The 11,055-nt window shown below is 43.3% G+C and overlaps 1 long non-coding RNA gene and 1 pseudogene across 1 annotated transcript; both read right to left on the bottom strand.

Moving 5' to 3' along the window:
• Window positions 1-5,459: 5,459 nt before the first annotated feature.
• LOC120684504 lies at window positions 5,460-6,220 on the bottom strand. The gene is made up of 2 exons (XR_005679324.1): window positions 5,925-6,220; window positions 5,460-5,821 (listed from the first exon to the last, which is right to left on the bottom strand). It is a non-coding gene; the product is annotated as an uncharacterized LOC120684504 (long non-coding RNA).
• A 475-nt stretch (window positions 6,221-6,695) lies between these two features.
• On the bottom strand, window positions 6,696-10,370 carry LOC120686664 (annotated as a pseudogene).
• Between the last annotated feature and the right edge of the window lie 685 nt (window positions 10,371-11,055).

Here is an 11,055-nt window from a genome sequence, read left to right as displayed (position 1 = left end):
GTTTCCGTCGCGACCACTGAGCTGCTACCCGGGGCGCCCACCAGGTGCTCGACGGCGGGTCCCAGTCAGGCCACCTGCAGTGCGGCGGCCACGTCCTTAGCATCAGCAATGGCTTCACCGACCTCCTCTCCACCATGGGATACTGCCCACGTTGTTCCTGGCATGGCCACCAAGCTCCTGGAGATGGCGTCCACAAGGTGTTCGATGACGGGTCTCTACCAGAATGCGCGTGCTCCGGTGTCTGGGTCCACGTCCGCCGCACCGCCCATGCCTTCATCACTTCCGCTAGGCCTTCCAGTGTTGGCGTCCACTGCAACGGTACCACCCTCCACTTCCTCAGCTCAGTCAATGGCTATGTCAATCACTACACATGTTCCAGAGCCTACGAGCATAGCCGACACCGACCCAATGCAAGATACAGCCGCCTGCCTGTTTGGCAACATCAAGGGGCACAACTTCAACATCATAGGCAACTGTGTCGAGCAGATCCGGTATGTTGTTCCCCACCAAGCACCCTTGGACCTGATACAACTCTGCACCAAGTTTCTCAGTACTGGTGTCTGGAATTCACAGAACCTATTAGAGATAATGCCCCCATAATCCTTATGCTTGCTCACTGGATGAGGGCAACTATAAGGCTCCTGATCTGACTACTAAGCATGTTCATATGAGTGAATGCTTAGAGATGCATCAACCATGGCCACCACCAGCATTTGCTCTCGTTCCTGAAAATAGTATAGGGCAACGTCCGATGCCGTGGCCATCTTTCAGCTTTCCTCTAGTCTCAATGTTGATAAGAGCCTCTTATCTGCCACTAATTTACAGACTCAACATGGAAACGGAGTTTAAATTCAGGTTACTCATTGGCCAGAGCCTGCTGCACGGTGATATATGTGCTTACTTATATGTGGCCATAATGGAATGGACAATGGACAGGATGCTGATTGGTACTGCAGAAATTGATCAACATTGGAATCATGGCATGTTTTGTGTTAGCTATTTACCTGTTTGGCCATCGAGTATGCTAGTGCTGGGGTATCAGACGTCAAAGAAAGGAAGGCCATCATCTGTGATATTGGCTAGTTGTCTGAAGTACTGCAGAATGAGTGCATGTTTTCTGCATCATCTGTTTTACCTTGAGCTGCTACTTGTCAGTATGGAAAAGGTTCAGATTCCAGTCCAGAGAGATGTGCTTCAGTGTCTGAAACTTCTGGTATGGTTGCAGCAGCAGTTATGTGATGGACTCTTGACTAGCATCATCAATTATCAAGTGATCCCTTGGGATCCAGGTGGTGATCAATTTTTTCTTGATAGATCTGGGTCTCGTAATTGCTTGGGAGACCTAGAAGTGAGGCAGACTGACGAAGTGGCCGATGCTTTATACAATCAAAGGATTCTTTGTGGGGCAGTAACTATTGCCACTTATCTCTGGAAGCATCAACAACTCAGTTCAATAGAGCAGAACGAGAACAAAACTGAATATTCAGAGGGAAAAGTATCTTGGCTCAAATTTCCTTGGTGCCCACCTGTTCAAGATAAGCCAATCAGCAACGAAAAAGATTTATGGCTGCTACCTTGGCTATCATTCAAGTGCGCTGAACATATTGTGTTTGAGCCGCAAGGCTTCAGTCAGAGCTGGAGTTCTTCGGTTGCACAACTTGGGCTTTTTCCTTCTCAAGGCTGGAGCTCCGAGCTTCGTGTAGCACATGTAGTCAAAGCACTACAGTTTGGGGATGGTCGACACGTGGTACGTGCTGAAGATATCAAAGTGCCTTGGGATCCAGGTGGTTTGTTGTTTTTTGAGTCGGCTTGGGGACAAGCCGACTTTTTAGAAGGGAAGGATGTCATGGACCTGTTACGGGGCTCAAAGGAATCATGGGTTAGACTGGATGTGGCCCAGGAAGCTTTCAGCACGATATGTACAAAAGGGGAAGAGGAGACCGAACGGCCGTGTCGATTGACCAGAAGCAGAACCGGGCAACCGGCGGCGGCGAGCTTACGCTCGAGGTGAGCACCTGCTCGAGGCTAGCTTAGGCTAGATTTCCTATCCCTACCCTTCTTCCTCCTCCAATCTGTTACCCGCTTGTATCTAGAACCTGCTAGAAGCATCCAGAACCTAAATTCGCCTTCCTGTACTTCCATTTTCTGTATAAAGCAAGTGGGTTCGTGACACCTACATCAACAAAAGAATTCATTCGATCAGGACTGGATGCACACGCAGTTATTTGAGCAGTGCAAATTCTGTCCTTTGGCATGGCCTGCGACCGCGGCAGGAACGGATGTCACCGCGGCTGGGGCCTGCGCGTCCAGCTCAGGGGCCTGCCGCCTGCGCCCGTGCAGCTCAGGCACCCACGGCAGGCGCCTGGCCTGCGGCAGGGGACAGCGGCCGTGCCCCCAGGCGCCCGCGGCAGGGCCTGGCCTGCGGCAAGGAACAGCGGCCGCCCGCGTCAAGGAACAGCGGCCGCCCGCGGCAGGGGCCTGCCGCCTGCGCACCGGCGGCAAGGGTCTGGGGGCGGCGGCGCTAGGGCAATCGACGCAACGTAGCGATCTGAGTGTTGATGATGATGGGATGAGCGACGTACTACTAAAGAGCAATACGGTCTATACGAAAAAGTCAGAGGGATATGTACCCTGCGGGTGGGTCCAAGGTGTTGAAAGATGTATGAGAGTAGCATATCTCCAATATTAGAAATTGTAGTAGTGTTTCTCCAACTCTTAAAAATTACAATAGTATACTTCCAATTAACCCAAATAAATATTCATCTCATTATAATTCTGAATTTACTTTTTTAGCCTTGATTACAAAATAACTACGGAAAAGGAATTGCTGTAAATTCTTAATCTATTATTTTATTATTTGACCAATAAACGAAACCTCCACGTTCGCTCTCAAGGCCTAGAAATTTTCACGTTAATCGAAGAAAAATAAAATTACCCACCACTGTCATTATAATAAAAATTAGACTAAAATACCCCTGTGTCTAATTAAAAATCATCCACAAATGTCATTATGAAAAAAATAGACTAAAATACCCCTGTGCCTAATTAAAAATCATCCACCAATGCCATTATGAAAAAAATAAAAATAAAATATCATTTAACAATGTAGTATCAGTTACAAACATATATTATTAATAAAAACTAAAGCTAACAACAATCAATCAAAATAAAACAAAAATAAGAATAATTATAAATGTATAAGTTACAAACATATACTATTAATAAAAACTAATACTAACAACATTGAATCAAAGTAAACGAAATAAGAATAATTATATGCATAGTATTATTAAAACTCAACAAATCAAATTGTTATTATAGATAGATCATATTTGAATTGTTTTAACCAACAATAAGATATAATTTCCGATAATGAACTGAGTGATGTATGGTAAAAAAATAGTATAATCTTTAAGTAAGGATACAACGACATGCAAATTTTTGAATTTTCAATACTAGCCGCGCGGGCTATACGCCTAGTTCTCTTAATTTTGGAGGTATTGGGAGGCGTTGGGAGGTGTTTCGGCAAATATGGGCCCAGAATCCATAGACACAGCTAACGCCTCCCAACGCCTACCGTCAATTGGGCCTACAAATCATAGACACATGAAATGCCTCCCAACGCCTCCTCAAGCATTGTAAAAAAGTTCTTGAAGTTTAAGATTGCAGACTGCAGTAGAATTATGTGAATCCATGGTGTTGAAAACTTAGAAGTAAATAAAACTAGCAAAGTTGCCTGCGCAAATAGCGCAGGTAGCTAGATTGTTTTTTGTACTAACATTTCCAAATTTTACTTGAAAATAAATTTATTAAATTATATTATTTTCATTATCATTGTTCTTTTCTATCATCCTACTGTATGACGTGGAATGTGTATTCATTTTCATGATAAAGGGAAGATTAGTTTTGGAGAAGTATGGTTTTATGTATTTATTGAAAATATTATAACTATTTTTTCTTTAGCTGCATTTTTTCATTATAAAATTTGTAGTTTGCAAACTCGCAAGCTCCTCCACATGCTAACCATGTGATTAATATTAATTTGCCTCTTGATTTTTTTCACTTTTGTTTACATACAAATTATGGTCGCTTCAATATTTTTATTTCAAACATCTATTTGAAATACACTCATATTTGATTATTTCACTTCCGAAGCCATGTAAAAACTAATGGCTAATATACCTAATTTATTATTTGGTAGGACTCTATATGTGAATATTCAATTTTACTTAATTTAGTTTTCAATATTAAATATTTGAAAAAAATACATAGGGAATATGTTCTCAAGGCGTCATGTTCAATCTATTATCGATCACCTTCTTTGCTATGGAAGCTTGCATTCTATGACTCTTGACTGGTTCTTTATCAGAATCATCTTCTGATTCCCTCAGAAATTCACTTAATTTCTTGGTATACATGCACGCGACCCTACACCTGAGTATATTCAACAGGCTGAGCTGACAGATTCTTGAGATATTGATCGAGTCACCATAAACGTCTCCCTGTTGACGGGCACATTGCCTATCACCGAGAAATAACATCAATTAAATTTGGGAATAAATCTAGAAAAATATGAGCTCTAGTGCCGAGTCAAATTGAACCTGGCAGTATTGGTTCCATCATAAGGAACCTTATAGATGAGTGTTGCACTTAGTACACATTAGGCTAGTCTAAACCTTTATATCTCTATTAAATCCAATGGTGTATATACTTTTGTTTTTCTAATTAACATCGTAATTTCTACACGCTTTCAATGAACATTGGCTTCTTTTAACATTATGGCCAAGTTAGTTTACAACTGGTCCTGCGGAACAATCTTGTTGGAGTTCATGGTGACCTTTTGTGCGTGGAGATTGGTCCAACGGATCAATCTCGCCGTTGTCTTGCTTTGGTATAATGTTTTCCCTTCTATATCTATCTAGCTTTCATATTGCTTTGATCCTCCTCTGTTCAAGCATCACGATCGTGGTACTCCCTCTGCTCACACTATTTTTTTTCCTTTTTGTCCTGGTGGACGTACATGTCTTCTTGAAAGCCATGGATAGGCCATTATAACACGTTAAGAAAAAAAACATATATAACTAGATCATGTTTTCTTTTATGGGTTATGGAATCATGTTTTCTTTTATTATATTTATAATCCATATGATACTTTCATAGAGCTATTTTGGTTCCTTGTCTGGTTCCTACTTCGTATGGAAATCAACTTTCATATTTTTATTTTTTAATTTCAAATTTATGTATTTATTGATCGTATTAGATATGGACTCTTTGAGTTAGTTTTGACCGTTAGATCTTCATAAAATTCAATGGTGTAGGTTCTTCACTTTTTTAGATTAACGTGGGAATTACAGATCCTCTCGGCGCACGTGATGACTTCTTTTAACACTGTTGTATTAAGATAATAATAGATGGAGAAAACATATCACTGCTGACATGATAGATGTTTTGGTCAACAATTCAGGTTCACAGAAAGCAATTATTTCTCTTTCAGGAGCAGTTTCATCATTAATGGAAGGTCCAACTGAATTGTTATGCACCTTTGCATATATTTCAATGTAGCGACCGAGTTCAGGATCTTCCAGAATTAAGCAATCTTGTGCCTAGTTTGTTGTTGAACAAGTCAGCTTTAGAATAAGGCTTACACGAAATAAGAGTTATCAAACTTCAATGGATCCTTAGGCCATGCGACTGACCGAGAAGGTCAATAGCAATCTTGATCCCTGCATTTGCAGCGTGGCTGTATTCCTGCGGGAACCTGATGGAGCCATTGGGGCCGCCGGTCTTTGTCCTCTTGTCGTAAGTGCCAGCATCATGCCATCTAGTAGAAAATTACCATTGGTTTATTGCAAGAAAATGTTAGCAAATTGCATGGCAGATTTTTATGAGCAAAATAGACAGAGAGGGCGGGTGGAAAGCAGTACCGGTGCCATGTACTCGGCGCCCCCACCGGTGCCGCCGCCGCCGCGGCCGATATTGCTGCTGCCGCTGCTATGCTGCACGGGTTCTCGTGTGGAAACAGAAGGAGCAGCAGTTGGCCAAGAGACAGGGGAGCTCTGCTCTGGTTCGAAGCAGGGGATGGGCAGATGGAGAAGCAATAAGGGACCTGTGCTTTTTGTAGGAAAGGGAGGCAGAAAAGGGAGGAAAAGAGGAATCGAATGGAGTGGAGGCGTGGAGAAAGCAAGGGATGTCTCCAGAGGTCAGCAAGGTGTGTTGCTTATTTCCATCAGCTTTTTTTAGCTCCTGCACATCAAAAAAATCTTACCATTTAGGAGTATCAAATAAATTTGTTTATAAAACTTTTTTGATAGATGTGTGCTAATTTGCGAGACAAATTTAATGAGTCTAATTAATTCATGATTTGCTACAGTAATCATCCGCTAATTATGGATTAAATATACCTCATTAGATTCGTCTCGCAGTTTAGCCCCATAGTTCTGCAGTTAGTTTTGTAATCAGACTTCATTTAATACTAATAAATATCAAAAATTTAAAATTCTCTTTGATATGACATAGTCTAAAATTTAGCCCCTGGAACCAAACAATCCCGACTATCAAGGCTGCAGAGCTTTCTACTACTTTCATCCCTCCTTATCCCATTGGTTATTGTCAAATCAAATCACCTACTGTAATGTAAAATCCCCTATGGTGATTTCTACCAGTTTCATTTCTCCTGATTCCACTGGTCATTGTCAAGCACCAAGAACATTCTTTTTTTTGGATAAAGGATAAAAATCTGGCTTCATCTACCGAAGTAGAATCAGACCAATTATTACATCGTTCAACTCAAACCACCACGAACAAATTGTAAAGCACTACAGCTTATTACAAGCAGATTGACAAACAAGAAAATGTAAAACATGATCAAACTCGGCCAATCCATCTACTAGATAACTGGTCCCTAGAACCAAAAACATTCTTGGAGATCTGTCACTGCCTCCTAGTTATAGAAGCCATGTATGCCTCTTTTATCTTCTTCAGCTTCGTCACTACGTCTCGCATCGTCATTCTTCGGTCTGGCAAATCATCGGAGCACAGTAATCCTATTTCAAGCACTGGGATCAGAAACTCATTCAGAGTCCCAGCAGGATCTTGCTGTAGCTGCTCATCCACAACATGCATAACATTTGTTGGAACGGCTTGATGAACCCATCTCCTAATGTCTAGTTCCCCAACGAACATAGGATCTGTGGGCCTTTTTCTAGTGAATACTTCAAGAAGCATGACCCCGTAGCTGAATACGTCACTTTTTCTTGACAGCCTTCCCACCGATCCATACTCTGGCCAAGAAATTTCCAAACAATATGAAAATTTCCAAACAATATGAAAACACTGACACAAGTAAATGGTAGTATAAACAGAACTAGTTCAAACCATAGTAAAGGTTAATTACCTGGTGCAATGTATCCAATTGTTCCAGGCATGCTCGCAGAAATTGTGGAGAAGTCGTCACCCAACAATAGTTTCGGAATCCCAAAATCCGCCACATGTGATACCATGTCGTCATCAAATAGAACATTGCTAGGTTTTAAGTCACAATGCAGGACAACCTCACAATGATCATAGTGAAGATACTCCAGTGCCATGGACACATCCAACATAATTTCCAATCTCTCAAGGTATCCCAGTTGCTCTCTATTTTCAGAATGCAGAAGAGCCTCTAAGCTTCCATTAGGCATATACTGAAGGACCAAGGCTCTGAAGTCAAGATTCGAGCAGGTTGTAAGTATACTTATCAAGTTGCGGTGTCGGACCATGCGCAAGACACGACACTCGGCATCAAAGCTTCTCACAGCTTGTTCTAGCTGCATGTTCAGAACTTTTATTGCGACCATAGCTCCATTGATCAATTGCCCCTTATAAACTTTTCCAAAGCCTCCTGCCCCAATCAGATTACTCTCACTGAAATTATCAGTGGCGCGAACAATCTCATGGTAGGAGACTAACCTGTGGTTTAGGACACCGACTATGCCAGGAGAAGCCAGGCGCTCCTCCTGCCTTTTGGCTTTGTGTCTCATTATCATATATAGGCACGTGGCAACAGCTCCAAGTACAGTAACAATACCAGCAGGCATCAAGAACTTTAAGATATACCGATGATTTGATCGGTGGATGCTTTGGCATGGTGCAAGTCCTAAGCGTGAAATGCCACCGCAGAGAGCTAAGTTCCCCTCCAAACAGTGTCCTGAGATGTTTGTAAATATACCTCCTTCCGGTACCGGACCATGTAGTTTATTGAATGAGAGATTCAAGGTAGTTAGGAAGGTAAAATTGGCCAGAAACTGTGGGATCGTACCAGAGAGACTATTGTAAGACAGGTCTAGTGATTCCAAGCTTGTTAAATTGTTAAAAGCATTGAGAAGTGAATCATTCAATGAGTTGTGTGAAAGATTCAAGTAGGTGACCATTTGGAGCTGTCCAAAGGAACCTGGAAACCTACCAAGCAACTGATTGGCAGAGAGATCTATGCTGGTAATTTGCTTCAACTGACCTATGTCATGTGGCAATGCACCTTCCATGGAATTTTGGGACAGATCAAGGGTTATCAAGCTATCAAGATGAAATAAGCTTTCTGTTATGCCTGATAGGTTGTTATGAGATAGAATAAGACGTTCTAGATTTGTGAGGTTTCCAATGCCATTTGGTATGGAGCCAGAAAAGTAGTTGTGGTCAAGGAATAGATTTTTTAGGTTCCCTAGCATACCAATATTTTTTGGTATGGGACCAAACATGACATTCCTAGATAGGTCAAGGTGTTGGAGGCTGTCCATCATCACTATTGATTCTGGAATTGTACCACTAAATTGGTTTTCCCAAAGAACTATCCAATCAAGGCTGCTTAAATTTGACAGTGCGGCAGGAATTTTACCTGTTAGCATGTTTGCAGCTGCAGAGAAGGTTTCCAAATGAGTAGATAGGTTACCTATATAATCAGGAAGACCACCTGTGAAATAATTTGATCTAAGCCCAAGAACCCTGAGTTCTTTACAGTTTGAAAGGGTGGATAGAAAGTTGAGTTCTCCATATAGCTTGTTTGCCGAGAGAGAGAACCTTTAATGTTCTGGAGCGACCTAATCCTGTTGGTACTAACCCATGCAAGAAGTTAGAGTTCAATGCGAGGAATTGTAGCTCAGATAAGTTGCCAAAAAAGGTAGGAATGTGTCCGGTGAACTGATTATGATGGAGATTAAATAGATTGATTCGCCTCAACTGTCCAAGCTCTTGTGGGATCAGACCTTTTAGGTTGCAATTTGAAAGGTCCAGTTGCTCAAGATTGGTAACATTGCCGAGAGCTGGCGGGATGGTGCCAACAAGGTTATTTTGGCCTATATAGATTATAGCGAGATGTGGAAGCAAGGCTAACCATGCTGGCACCGGACCCTCAAACTGGTTCACTGACAGTGACAGTACTTGGAGGTATTGACATCCTGAGAGCCCCAGTGGAATTTGACCTGTGAAGCTGTTCTCACCGATGGCTAATTCTTGTAGCATGGGGAGGTTAAGGCTATTGTTGCTGCTAGGGATGGTCCCGTTGAGGTTGTAGTTGCCTGTAAGATAAATGTACTGCAACCTGGTCATGTTGAAAATGGCAGAAGGTAGTGGTCCAGAGAGGTAGTTCAGTTGCATGTTCAAGAATTGCAGCATGGGCAACTGGCTAATGGCCTGTGGAATTGTGCCTGACAAACGGTTGTTCCCCAGGTTCAGATGTCCCAACAAAGATGTTTTGTTAAAGAAATCATGTGGTACTAGTCCTGTGAGATAATTTGTCATGAGAACTATGTACCTAAGGTTGCGCAGATCTTGCAGCTCTAGAGGGATCTGCCCGGTGAGTTGGTTGTGAAATAGATCAATGTGTTCAAGCCTCGTGAGATTCCCAAGTGCCGATGGAATTGTGCCGGACAAGGTGTTGTTGGCAAGAGCAAGGAATCTGAGACGAGTCAGCCTTCCCAAGTCCGGCGGGATGGAGCCTGTAAGCTCTGTGTTGGTCAGGTTGAGGAAAGAGAGGAAGGAGAGGTTACCAAGGCTAGGGGAGAGAGATCCTTGGAGAGGCACGTCTTGCAGCATGAGAGCGGTGACACGCGGTCGGCGGCGGCTGCACAACACGCCGACCCAATGGCAGAAGGGAGTGGCGGCGGTCCAGTTGTTGCGGAGGACATCAAGAGGATCGGCGAGCTGGGCCTTGAAAGCCAGCAGGGCAGCGGCGTCATTTTCACTGCCGCTGGGCGAAGGAGCGGCACCGGCACCGGCCACGATAGACGACACCGCTAGCAGCAGCAGCAGAGGGACAACTGGGATGTGCATACTGGTGCAGCAAGCCAGCAATGCACTGACCTGCAAGCCACTGTGAAAGCTCCCAGAAGCAGCTGGTCTATAGCCGTGCTGTGAACGGGAGTGCTTTGATCTGTGTATATATAGATAGAGAGGGCTGAGCACAAAGAGATAATATGGGAGACTTTGACTTGGAATTTGATGCGCATAAGATGGGGCAGGACATTGACATAAAGACTTTAGCCCCCTCCGAATTCCAAAAAAATACTCCTCCATTCACAAATATAATGCAGTTTTGTAACGAACATGGCACCGGAAGAACCGACGATCCAAAATAGGGCATCGGTGCATTGGGCGTCCTATGTACCAGAGACGATGTCAAACGCCCAGGAGAAGTTTCTTCAGCACCGGTTCAACCGACGGTGCATCGGAGTATACCATCGGTGCAATGACGTCAGCGCCCAGGAGAAGATCATTCATCACCGGTTGAACCGGTGAGGCATCGGTGCATAGCATCGGTTCAACCGGTGGTCTCTGCGTCAGCTGTCAGGACTTCAACGGCTACTTCGTGTTATGAGTGACCGGATGAACCGACGCTACCCCGCCAAGAGGCATCGGTTCTTCCGGTGATACGCAGATTTTCAGCTGACCGTTGGAGCAACGGCTACAAGACTTGGTGGCCTATATATACGCCTCACCCCGGCCATTTGAAGTTTGCTGGAGTTGCTGGACATCCCACACACCCAAGAACATCTCCAAGCCATACAAAAGCATCAAGATCATATC

This window comes from Panicum virgatum, chromosome 8N, assembly GCF_016808335.1.
Source record: "Panicum virgatum strain AP13 chromosome 8N, P.virgatum_v5, whole genome shotgun sequence".
NCBI classification, from domain to species: Eukaryota; Viridiplantae; Streptophyta; class Magnoliopsida; order Poales; family Poaceae; genus Panicum; species Panicum virgatum.
The sequence above is the reverse complement of the archived record's forward strand: the minus strand, read 5'-3'. Positions and strand labels throughout refer to the sequence as shown.